The sequence below is a fragment of the Aotus nancymaae genome, unplaced genomic scaffold (genome assembly GCF_030222135.1).
Source record: "Aotus nancymaae isolate 86718 unplaced genomic scaffold, 86718_ANA_hifiasm-v0.15.2.pri h1tg000040l, whole genome shotgun sequence".
In the NCBI taxonomy this organism is placed as follows: domain Eukaryota; kingdom Metazoa; phylum Chordata; class Mammalia; order Primates; family Aotidae; genus Aotus; species Aotus nancymaae.
The window spans coordinates 108,841,016-108,852,548 of NW_026988454.1; the positions used below are offsets into that span (position 1 = coordinate 108,841,016).

The 11,533-nt window shown below is 40.1% G+C and overlaps 1 long non-coding RNA gene across 1 annotated transcript; it reads left to right on the forward strand.

Moving 5' to 3' along the window:
• The first annotated feature begins 4,066 nt into the window (after positions 1-4,066).
• On the forward strand, positions 4,067-11,328 carry LOC135268361 (uncharacterized). The gene is made up of 3 exons (XR_010336714.1): positions 4,067-4,232; positions 9,766-9,930; positions 11,096-11,328. It is a non-coding gene; the product is annotated as an uncharacterized LOC135268361 (long non-coding RNA).
• Positions 11,329-11,533: the final 205 nt, after the last annotated feature.

Sequence of the window (11,533 nt, forward strand, 5' to 3'; positions counted from 1 at the left end):
AGGCTGGGCAGCTAGGGCACTAGGAGGAGGCACAGGAGAGGACAACCCCAAACCCAACCACTGAAGAAGATGGTAGGAGGCTGGATCATGCATGAACCCAGGCTCCTAGCCCCCTAGCACACGCTCCATTGCCCCACTGAACTTGACTTAAAAAGCAGAAATGTGAAGAAAACATTAAGAGTTTCAAGATAACTGCAGAGCATTAAACCCCAAGTATATAAACTTGCTGAGAGCAGGGCCCAGTCCAGGTGCACAGGTTGGATGCCTGTGAAGCTGGCCCTGGACAGAGGTACTTCAGAGGTAAGGATGCTAAGGTGTGGGGCTTCATTGTGGATGAGTGTTTGGTGGGAGGCATGAGGTCTGTGAAGAGAGAAAGGATCCTATGATGACAACCAGTAGTTTTCTGTCTTGGGTGACAGACGGATGGTGATGCCATTATCATTACCCAGATGGGGAATGCAGGAGGAACAAGAGTGTTTTTGTGTTTAGCTCCTTCAGAGTTTGGGTTCTCTACTTGCCTGTTCTCCACGTACACTTCCATATTCAATGGACAGTTGACTTTCAAAGAAAAACAAAAGATTCCTAAATAATATGTGAGACTTGAGCATGTAAAAAATTCCATGGAAATCTCTTGACCCAGACTGACACCTGAGTAACAGAAAAATTAAATTAAGCTATTCTTTAACTTAACACTAAAATTAAATTTTGGAGAATTTCTCAATGCTTTTAAAAGGAAAGGAAAACATCTTGCCTTGTGTGACTCTCCTATTTCCTCGGCATACTCAATAGAGACATATTCAGGTTCAATGTCTGGGTCATAGTAATAAATTAGCTGAAAATAAAATTTCTGCTGAAATATTAAGCATGGAGATACTAATTCACAATGACTTAAGGTGAAGATTTTCTGAAGCTTTCTGTATTTTAAAAGTAGGCATCTAAAACATGAAAGTAAACGTGTCATTCACTCATATATTTATTCACTTAACAAATATTTGTACTGAGAGCATACTGTGTGCCAAGCTGGAGGTACAGAGCGAAACACAGAGCATAGGCTGTTCTGGTATAAGAGCATTCTCATGGTGAGAGACCTAAAAAAAAAAAACCTGAATACATTAAAGTAGTTATTTATGCCTAATTTACACCTATATTTTGGTGAAATACAGCTCTGGATTCCAGAATGGCTCTGAAATCAGCCATTTCTCCAAGGAACCCTGATTCCTTTTAGTAGAATTTAGAGCCTTCTTGCTAAAGGAGTGCCGCTGCTACTGGGTTCTCAGTAAACAGAGCTCTATCTATCTCATTATCTGCACAGGCACACAAAATAAATTTACATCAGTAATGCCAACTCTGCTCAAACACCACAGGGTTCATTCTGTTTTTCTCCCTTTTCATATTCATATCCCTCTTCACTGACAGAGAGAAACTTGGTGCCCCTTATTTTTTATCTGCTTACCTACCTAATCAGTCCCTCCCTATAACCAAGTTCTTATTGCTGCTGCCACCCTCCCTTACCACATATGCTCCCTTCAGGCCACATCCATGCTAGGCCCCACTGGTGAGTGGGAACCTTTCTCGCTCTGCCTGTGCCCTGATGGCCTGCACTGAAGCCAGCCACTGCATGGGCACCCTCCTCACCCTGCTTTGGCATCAACACCCTGAGTCAGGCTGCTCTCCTGTGGGTACCTCTTCCTTCCACTTGAACTCCAATGTGAACCAAATAATAGGCCACTTACTCTTCCATGTGGACAGCCTCCTCACTTGTCTTTGAGCCTGCAATCATATCTACCTTTTCAAACAGGTGATACGAGCAAAGAACAAAGACCAGCCAGCTAGCATATGCATTATTTAAGGGAATAGAGAAGGAGAGGAAACTGCATGTCAAACAGCTCCTGCCACAAAGCAATCTTTCACTCTTTAACTTTTCTCCCCTGTACCGCCCCAGTTTATTAAAGACATTCATCTTCCATTAATCAAATTGAAATTTAACTAACAGCAGTGATCATTGGTAACCAGGGCAATAAGTTAAAGGACATTCTGTACTCCAAACTCTTTTTTTTTTTTTTTTTTTTTTTTTTGCCAAAAATAAGCCAGGTTTACTAATCCTGTGTTGCTGTTTTTCAGAAAATTCCTCTGGGGTCAGGTTGAGCTACAAAGAAAGCAAGTTCTACTTCAGTCGGCCCCTTGTAAAGGTCTTTTGTTTGGCTGGTTTTGTTTTATTTTTATCTGGAAGACTCCCCAGAGCTTATTACATAAGGAGAATAAGTTAAAACTTACTAAAAGTAGACTGATTGATGGAACCCTGAGAAATAAATAATCTACTGACTTTCCAAAGATCCTTTAATGTAAAGCAGGGTTCTCTATTTAATGACATTCTACCTTTTTGATTCCTTTCACTATAGTCATGCTTGATATGAGTGCCTGAGAACACTTGCCCTTGACTTTTTCCCTTGACTTTGCTTTCCAACCTAATCCTAGATTTCCTTCCTAACATAATTATAAACTCTGGGATTCCCCTTGAGACCAAGGATGTAATCCTAGTGTAACTGACAGTCTTCAGTGCCCAGACATCATCTGTCACAGCCTGGAGCACATATGGAGAAAAAGAATGGGGCGTGTGTGCACAGGTATGTGTGGAGAACCCACAGTACATAGCCAACCTTCTCTCTCTCTCTCTCTTTTTTTTTGTTTTTTGAGATAGAATCTTGCTTTGTCACCAAGGCTGAAGAGCAGTGGCACGATCTCAGCTCACTGCAACTTCCACCTCCTGAGTTCAAGCGATTCTCATGCCTCAGCCTTTTGAGTAGCTGGGATTAAAGGCGTTTGCCACGTCACCCAGATAATTTTTGTATTTTTGGTAGAAAAAGGGTTTTACTATGTTGGCCGGGCTGATCTCAAACTCCTGACCTCAAGTGATCCTCCCACCTCAGCCTCCCAAAGTGCTGGGATTACACCATGCCCAGCCCGCCAGCCATCTCTTCCTATCATTGCCTGAGTCACTTTAAGTCCCGTATTTGCCACATCCTAGGCATGACTTTGAGAGAAAGAGAAGAAGATTTAGAAGCCTCTTTTGCTCAGCACTAGACCACAATTTAAATTCATTATAGACGTGGTATATGTGACCCAAGCATCAACCCCAAATCTGAGGATTTATGTCAGGATTCTCTCACTGGCTCTATGGGCTGAATCCAGCCCCTTAAAAATGTTTGTATGTGTCCAGCAGAGCATTTAGGAAGTGAATGTGAATGCCACCGGCAGGGTGTGCCCTCCCGAGGCTGGCCCAATGGCTCCCATCTCTGCTGTCCTGCATCAGCCACCACACCCTTTCTACATACATTGTCTGTTGCAGGGGACGTGACGTAGAACCACACACATAGTTTCCTTTATTTATTACACGATCTTTTCACCCATCCCTGCTGTTTCAAGAGGCCTTATAATGCTTTTTTCTCTGCCTCTCCTTCCACCTTTTATCATGCATTCCTTTTTACTGTTCACTTAGCCACAAAATCCAATTGTTTTAGAGCCTGGCTCTGCCCATAGGTTTTGTAGACAGGGAGCCAGATTCAATTATGAGACCTGGCTTTATTCTAGACTCTGCCCTGATGGGTTGAGTGGCATTGAGCAGGTCACCCAGAACTCCAGCATCTACTTCCCCATCCCAAAGCAAAGGGACGGGAACAGATGATCTCGATTTCCTACCAAGTGCCACATGGTGCACTCTCAGATTTTTTTGGCCACAATCCAAATAAATGAAAACAACAGAGAAAAGGTAACATCTATATTCACTCAACATCTATTCATTGAGAAAAAAGTAAGTGCTGGGGATACAGAGATGAGTAAGACAGATAAGGTCACTGTATTAGAGGGACACAGCACACAAAAGAACAAAGAACCACAGATAATGGGTAAGTGCTCTGCAGGGAGTAAAGCATGCTAATCTGAGGAAGGGTGACTGAGCAGGGACTGAGGAGGTCAGAGAGGATGTGTCCAAAGAGATGACATTTGAGCTGTGACCTGAGTGAGAAGTAGCAGAAAGCCATACCAGTAATATTCAAGGCAGAGAGAACACCAAATGCAAAGGCCACGGGACGTGTTCCAGGAACAAAACCAGGCCAGTATGTCTGGAGTGCATTAGACAAGGGAGGAGAATGTACAAAAGGAGGTGAGCAAAGGAGGTAGAGATCGGATCATGAAGGGCTGTGTGGACACTGACAATAGGAATCCACTGGAGGAAGGTAACAGAGAAATGACGTGGAAATTTCTGTGTCTACTGAGTGCATATGAATGGGAGCAGGGAAGCTAAGGCAGTGGAGATGGAGAAAATAGGCAAATTTGGTTATATTTTGGAGGAAGACCTGGCAGGACTTGCAGAAAGATTGTTGCGTTGGGGGAAGAAGGTGAGTCATTCAGAATCACTCTTGGGTGTTAGGATTGAGGAACCGAATGAATGCTGTTCTTACAAGGATTGATATTAGCAGAACTTCCAATCACAGGCATTAAATCCAATACCTCTTCCAAACTTCTCCTTACATCTCCTTGCTTATCTCATAAATATCAAAGCTTTATTCTGCCATCCAACACATATTTATTAATTGCCTATATGTTTCAGGCACTATTTTAAAGTAACATAGCTATTTGGTTAATTTTAGTGTGGTTGTTTAAAACAGCTTAAATTGGAGCCTACTTAATCGGTAACCTAAGCTACTGGTGAAATGAATTCTTTTTTTAGTATTGGCAGGCATTTGCAACAAATGAAGATGCCTTAGCTCAGTGCCAGCTGTGAGCAAATAGTTTTGGTTCTCGATTTGTGCTAATCTGGAAATTCACAGGAAATAGCCAGGATAAGGCTTGGGAATGTCTTGTCCTTGTTAAACTCTGTCCAGCTGTACTGCTCAGCACTCACAACTGAAAATTTTACTTCCTGGAGAGGAGTGGCGCAGATTCTACTAATAGCCTCTTCTGGAGGCTGCTAGAGGAGGATATGCTCAGTCCAGTCAGCTCCTTAGAAATGGTTACACTCGTTGCTGCTTTTGTAGATTACAGCTCTCAGCATGCTCTATGCAGTGTTTTTAGGTATGCACATCTAAAGCTCAGCTCACCACTTATTAAACCTCAAGTTATATGGAGTCACACTAAGAATTGAGACCGTTTACAACTGAAGCAAAAGAAAAGTAAAAGCCTGTTTAACTGACTTGAAGAAAAAAAAAACTGCACACAAACCGTGACTTATTCAACTGTGTAAATATTTCTGCTCCCTTGGGATTATCATTTTAAGATTCTTGTGATAAGCAGGTGCAAAGCCATTCATTGAGGTTGGCTCACTTCCAAATGGTAAAAGCCCCATCTAAACTGAGCATTTTTAGCTGCCACTTGCAGACATTTCAGCTCATTTCCACTTGAGCAAGGCCCAGGCTCACGTCCAAGTTTACTCCTAGCGTTAGTCCCTTGTGTGATTGCAGCTACATTGTAAAGTTGTCTACTTTTCATGCTCGAATGGCTCACAAACACTTCCTCACACCCCAGATTTCACCCTCCCAAACTCACAAAGTGATAGCTATTGTACCAGAGTAATAGGATATCGGGTAAATGCTTTCTCCTGTTGTAGAGAATTTTGCTTAGGCTCAAAGAGGAGGGAAAAAGGCACTACTACATCCTACATTTAGCATCTGAGGCCAGCCACAGATTTGATAGAGAAACACCAGTTGAAGAACCAGTTCTTTGTGCCCCAACTCACCCACCCCTATCCCAGTCATTATAAGAAGATAATCAGGCAGCAGAGGGGAAGGTAGTCTCCTCTCCCAGGATCTGGGCAGAAGGGGAGTTTTGCTTCCCTTTCCTCTGTTTCAATAGGTCTAGCCAAGCTGAATCAGGGAAAGAAGAATTGAGAGAGATGGCAGGGCTGAGAGGGAGCAGCAGAGGAACCACCTACACATCCACCATTTGGCATGGCAGGACACGCAAGTATCCCTTGAATATGGTGGGGAACAAAGTTTACTAGGACTGATTGTCTTTCTGATAACTCTCCCAAGAGACAGCCACCCAGTGGCAAGAGGTAGCAAGGGGTGAAATAGAGAAAGCGTTGGAAAGGACATCGTAGGTGTTAATTTTATTGCAATGCAGGTAGTCCTCAGTAGCCTCAAAATACATAAATATTAGAATATGGGGTTTCTCTGATGTCTACGAAGTAGGAGGATAAAAAGTGACTAGGACGGAGGAAGTACTTATTGATATTTCAATTAGTTTAAATTTAAATACTAAAATTGTTATTAAATAATTTATAGATAAGAGCATCTCCATACTCACCCCTAATGGTTTTGTATATGGTAACGAGCAAGTGCTATTTATTGCCAAAGAATATTCCCTTGTTACCAAGGAACTGAAATTACCTTTACCAGGATAAAATTCTTCTTGAAGCTTTTTAATTTGAACACATGAAACACCTAAGATTTTCTCTTATGACCCTGTTAAGAACATTCTGGGGTTGAATGTGCCCTTTGAAGGTAAGCTTTTCAGGTTCAAACTTTCAGGTGACAGTGGCTTCATGCTACTGCTGTTCTAATGTTTGATATCAATGAAAAGACCAAACAAGTTCCACTGAAAAATATATTTTCTGTAAATTGGATCATCTCTCAACCGTATACATACAACCCTATATGCATGTTGGAGTTTTTTGTGTCATGTCACTGCCATCAGGTTGACATCTCATTCATCATAGGCTTGTCACATTCATTGCATTATGTCTATGGACAAATTAAAATAGTTTGGACATCACATAAATTGTGAGTTGGAGTCAGGAATGCAAGCCATGCTTAGTATGTAAAAATCATGGGAGTGTGTATGTGTATGGAATAATTTTATTATAGCATATATTTCCACATATATTTGCAGAAACAGATTCTATATGTTTGTACAAATACAGATTTGAAAATAATTTACACCAAAATATTCTAATTTTAACCTTTCAAATTGATTTTGTGGTATGGACCAATATGATGTTTACCTCACATAATGCCCACTCTACAAGTAAGGCACACTTTTGTCTTTTTTTTTTTTTTTTAATTATCAACATTTTTCCCATATATCCTTTTAGACTAAAAAATAATCACCAGTGCTTGTATAATAGAACGGGATTTCATCAGTAGCATGCGATAGTTAGGAGAAAGCTTGGTTGAACTATTGTGTGTGCCTACTTAAGTTTCTCAGTAACTGATATTTCTTAGTCTGGTCCTTTTAATATATATGATTTCAGAACTTAGATACTATGTTCTTAGTGTGACAGTCAGTCTGCCATATGGAGTAATAATTTTGATTATTTAAATTTTATGAATGATGCAAGGGAGACCAAAAGAAAGTTTGAATAGTATACATGTAACTAACCTCTTTAAAATATATTTAGAATCCAACAGATCCTTCAAAAACATTCTTTTTTTAATTGCATTTTAGGTTTTGGGGTACATGTGAAGAACATGCAAGATTGTTGCATAGGTACACACGTGGCAGTGTGATTTGCTGCCTTCCTCCCCATCACCTATATCTGGCATTTCTCCCCATGCTATCAAAAGCATTCTTAAATTTGTTGCAGATGAATGGGAAAAATGCTGAACTTCATGCTTTGTTGTTGTTATTGTCAATTGTATTACAGCATGAAAGCATTTTTTTTTTACAACGCAAACTACTAATTTGTTTCACTTTTCATGTCAAACAAATTAGATTTCATGGTGTAGTCACTGTCAGTCATAGGCCTGAATAAATCCTACCCCACTCCATGCTTTCTTATCCCCCTTGCCCTATTTTATTTTTCTGTATAGTCTTGAACACCATCTGACAGATGACAAGAACCACCCACGGGGCAAGAGGACCCCAGAGCAGGGCTTGCTGTTCCACCTTCCCGGAATGCTTCTTCCACATGGCTCCTACTTGTCATTCATTGCTCAGTCCAAATGTCATCTCCTTGGAGAGGCATTTGCCCCTCTGGAGCCCACGCTCGGAGAAGGAGTATTGACACAAATGGGTGGGGTAATGAGGGAGAGGGCAGGCGCTGGGGTGGGCCGTATTTGTTTATTACCTGTTATTTTTCTGTCCTCTGCATTCTCTTCATGGGAGAAGATGTTTTTGCTTGTTTTATTCATTGTTTACCCTGCCTCTAGAACAGTGCCCTATCTGCAGCACCAGAGACAACCAGTAAATAGTTGTTGAGTTCACGAGAGAAAAAATGAACTGGGCTTTACTACCAGAGACAGGTTTAAGACCAACCTACCCCACGTACTTGTTGCAAACTGGATGAAGTTACTATTTTTATGTTGGAAATATCTTTTCATCATTTTTCTGATCATAAAAAATGATACATATTTATTATAAGATAATATAGAAAACCATAAGGAAAAAAACCACAATCCCAAGTCTCACCCAAAATTTTTTAATGTTTTTAGTATTCAACCTGTAACGTCTGAGCTTAGTTCCCACACATGAGAAATTCGAATTGTAGCAATTAATTTGCAGAACTGTTGTGGAGAACAGAGATAATGTATAAAAAATGACTTTCCCTAGGTGCTCAAGAAATCAGTTGCTATTATTTGTCTAGATGGAACACAAGCGTATATTTACCTCCAGACCCATGGGAAATACTCTGTAATTTTGAGACAAATTCAAAAAACTTTAGCTCAATTTTCAGAGGTTTATAGGAATTAATATTGTCAAAAACAGTTACCATCAGAGATTATCAGATCCTAAGCGGGAACTTCTAATGCTGCTAGTGATACTAAGTGTTTACTCTGTACCAGGCTTTATGCTAAGTGCTGTTTTCAGGTGCTTTCTCATTTAAGTGCACAGTATCCATGTGCAGTAGTTACTATTATTATCCTTGTTTTACAGATGAGGAAACTGAAGCTTAAAGAGTTAGGTAGTAACTTGTTCAGGTCATAGGGCTTGAAAATAAGGAAACCACTGTCTAAACCCTGGATCTGACTCTAAAGTCCTAATTCATGGAACATTTTGGAATAATATTCAGATCGAATGTGTTATAAACAGGTGGCTGTCTACATGCAGCCTGGAAGGATGCCAAAGTAGGAATAATGCCCAGAGGATCAGGGGGATCTGTGTCATGATTAACAGACATGAGCATTCTGTTCCACCCTGCTATAAATTTACAGGAGGATTAATCAGCCAGTTGACTTTTATCCATATGAATCTGGCCTGTAAATCCTGATCACCACTAGATAAACTGACAAATATATCATTCCTCAGACTCCAAGGTTCAGTTTCAGACTTTGAACTCACAGCGACTCCACTAAGGTGCAGGTTTCCACTGAGGCCAAGACAGAGCCTTTGCCCTATCTCAGCAGCAGTGTCAGTTATCTCATCGGGAAAGCAAGAAAGATGATTAGAAAATGTATAGTTATGGTCAAGAAAATGTTTTAATGCAGTGATGAGAATTGAATTCCTGACATGTCAATCAGCCCGTAGTGCTCTCATGGAAGGATTCTTTGACTGGCTGAGCATGCACAGATCATATTGATAACGAGTCTGTTTGGAAGCCAGAGCACTCAGAAGTACCCCAAATGTGTCCTCCTCTGAACCCTACCCTGCTTTCACCCTTGGGCCTCTGAACTCACATTCTATTTATTGCTTCCTGCTTCACCAAGATCCCAGTATTCTTGTTTCTAACATCAGTCCAAGGCCTTGCCTTCTATTCTCCATAGCTCCCTTTTCGTGAATGCTTGCTCTTAGTATTCTTTACCTTAGACTATATCTCATTCTACATTAATGCAGAAATTGAACTTTCTTGAAAGTGCACACTCAGAAAGAAGAAATATTGTTGAAAGAAATAAAAGGACTTTGGCATCAGACTAAGTTGGATTGGAAGCTCCATTATTGACCAGCCATGCAGAGTTGACTAAGTCCTGGGAACCAGTTGTTTTTCCTGGGAAAATGGAGGTAATTACTTCTTATCCTGCAGGCTTATTGGGACTAAATAAAATAAGGAATGGGCAAGGGTCTATGGCAGTGCTGAGATATTTTAGGTTCTTAATAGTCATAGCTTTTTATCTCAGAGCTGTTTACATGACTGTCTAGACCAGGGGTCAGAAAATTATTTCTATAAAGGAGCAGAGAATAAATACTTCAGACTTGTGGGCTCATATAGACTCTATCCCAACCACTCACCCATGCCAGTAAAGCTAATTGGGTATGTAAATTTGGACCAGGGTTATAAATGACTTTTGGATTTCATAATGAAATTGCAACCCAATACTAGACTTACTTTAGTTCAGTCACTAAGAAATTCTCTAACTCTTTCTGTTTCTCCTGTAGTCTTACGTACAAACATAGATCAAAAAGCTTCTTTGTACCTCATTCTGCTTTTAATTTAGAGGAAAATCTATGCTGTCTCCAAAATGGCATAAACTTTCCTTAAATCTGTCCAGCTTACCATCTCAGGAGTGAGGGGCCAATGTATAATAGTTTCCTGCTAGTCCTAGAATGACTCCATGTTGCACTACTGGTCGGAAAAAAATAAAGGAAAGTGTGTCTATATGCCTTATAAGTTTTATTTTAAAATTTTACAAAAAAAAATTTCACATACATGTGTGACTTGACTTTTTACCTTCAAAAAGCCTGCATATATGACAATCTGGTTGCACAACATTTCTTTCCTCAGGCTGAGCTGAAATGTAACCCTAGCCAAGGTCAACAGCAACCACCCAAAGCATTTCTTTCTTTCTTCTTGATTAAACAGTTCATCATGACTGGCTAATAGCCCTGGAGATATCACTGGGGCAAAGAAAAAAAACAATGTCATAAGCTTTATAAAATGACAAGAAGCAGTGCTATCAACCTTTTATGGAAACTCTCACCACAGACCTACAAAGTGTCATTTAGCCTTTAGAGGAACTCTTCAGAATAGGTCATCCCGTTTTATATTTAAAGATGCCAGGATCAAAGGCTATAGACAGCTGCCCAAGTTCATCTAAATAATAGTTAATCATATTGAATTTAATGTCTGAGACATCCCAGCTCTGGATGATCTTGTTGCTTACACCACACCAAGATGCTCCTTATAAAGACTGGGAAAGTAACTTTATTTATTTATTTTTTTTTATAGAGACGGGGTTTCACCATGTTGGCCAGGATGGTCTCCATTTCCTTACCTTGTGATCTGCCCGCCGTGGCCTCCCAAAGTGCTGGGATTATAGGTGTGAGCCACCACACCAGGCTGGGAAAATAATTTTATAGTGAGAAACTTTGAAATCTCCAACTTTGAATTTACCCTATGTTTTCTACTTAAAACTGCTTTTGCTTTACCATCAGCATTCATAAACCACTTATTGAATTCAATTGTGCCTAATTTTTTTTTTGTTAAAACAAATACTTCAGCTACAGCGTGGGTTATATAGGCTCTCCTGAAAAATCTAAATGTTTCTTCCCTATGATAAGTCTATCAAATTCTCAAAGAAACTGATAGACAAATATACATTTAGAATAATATTCAATTACATATTAGGGACTCCCAATGTCAATGAGTAAATATTGCCAGAACATT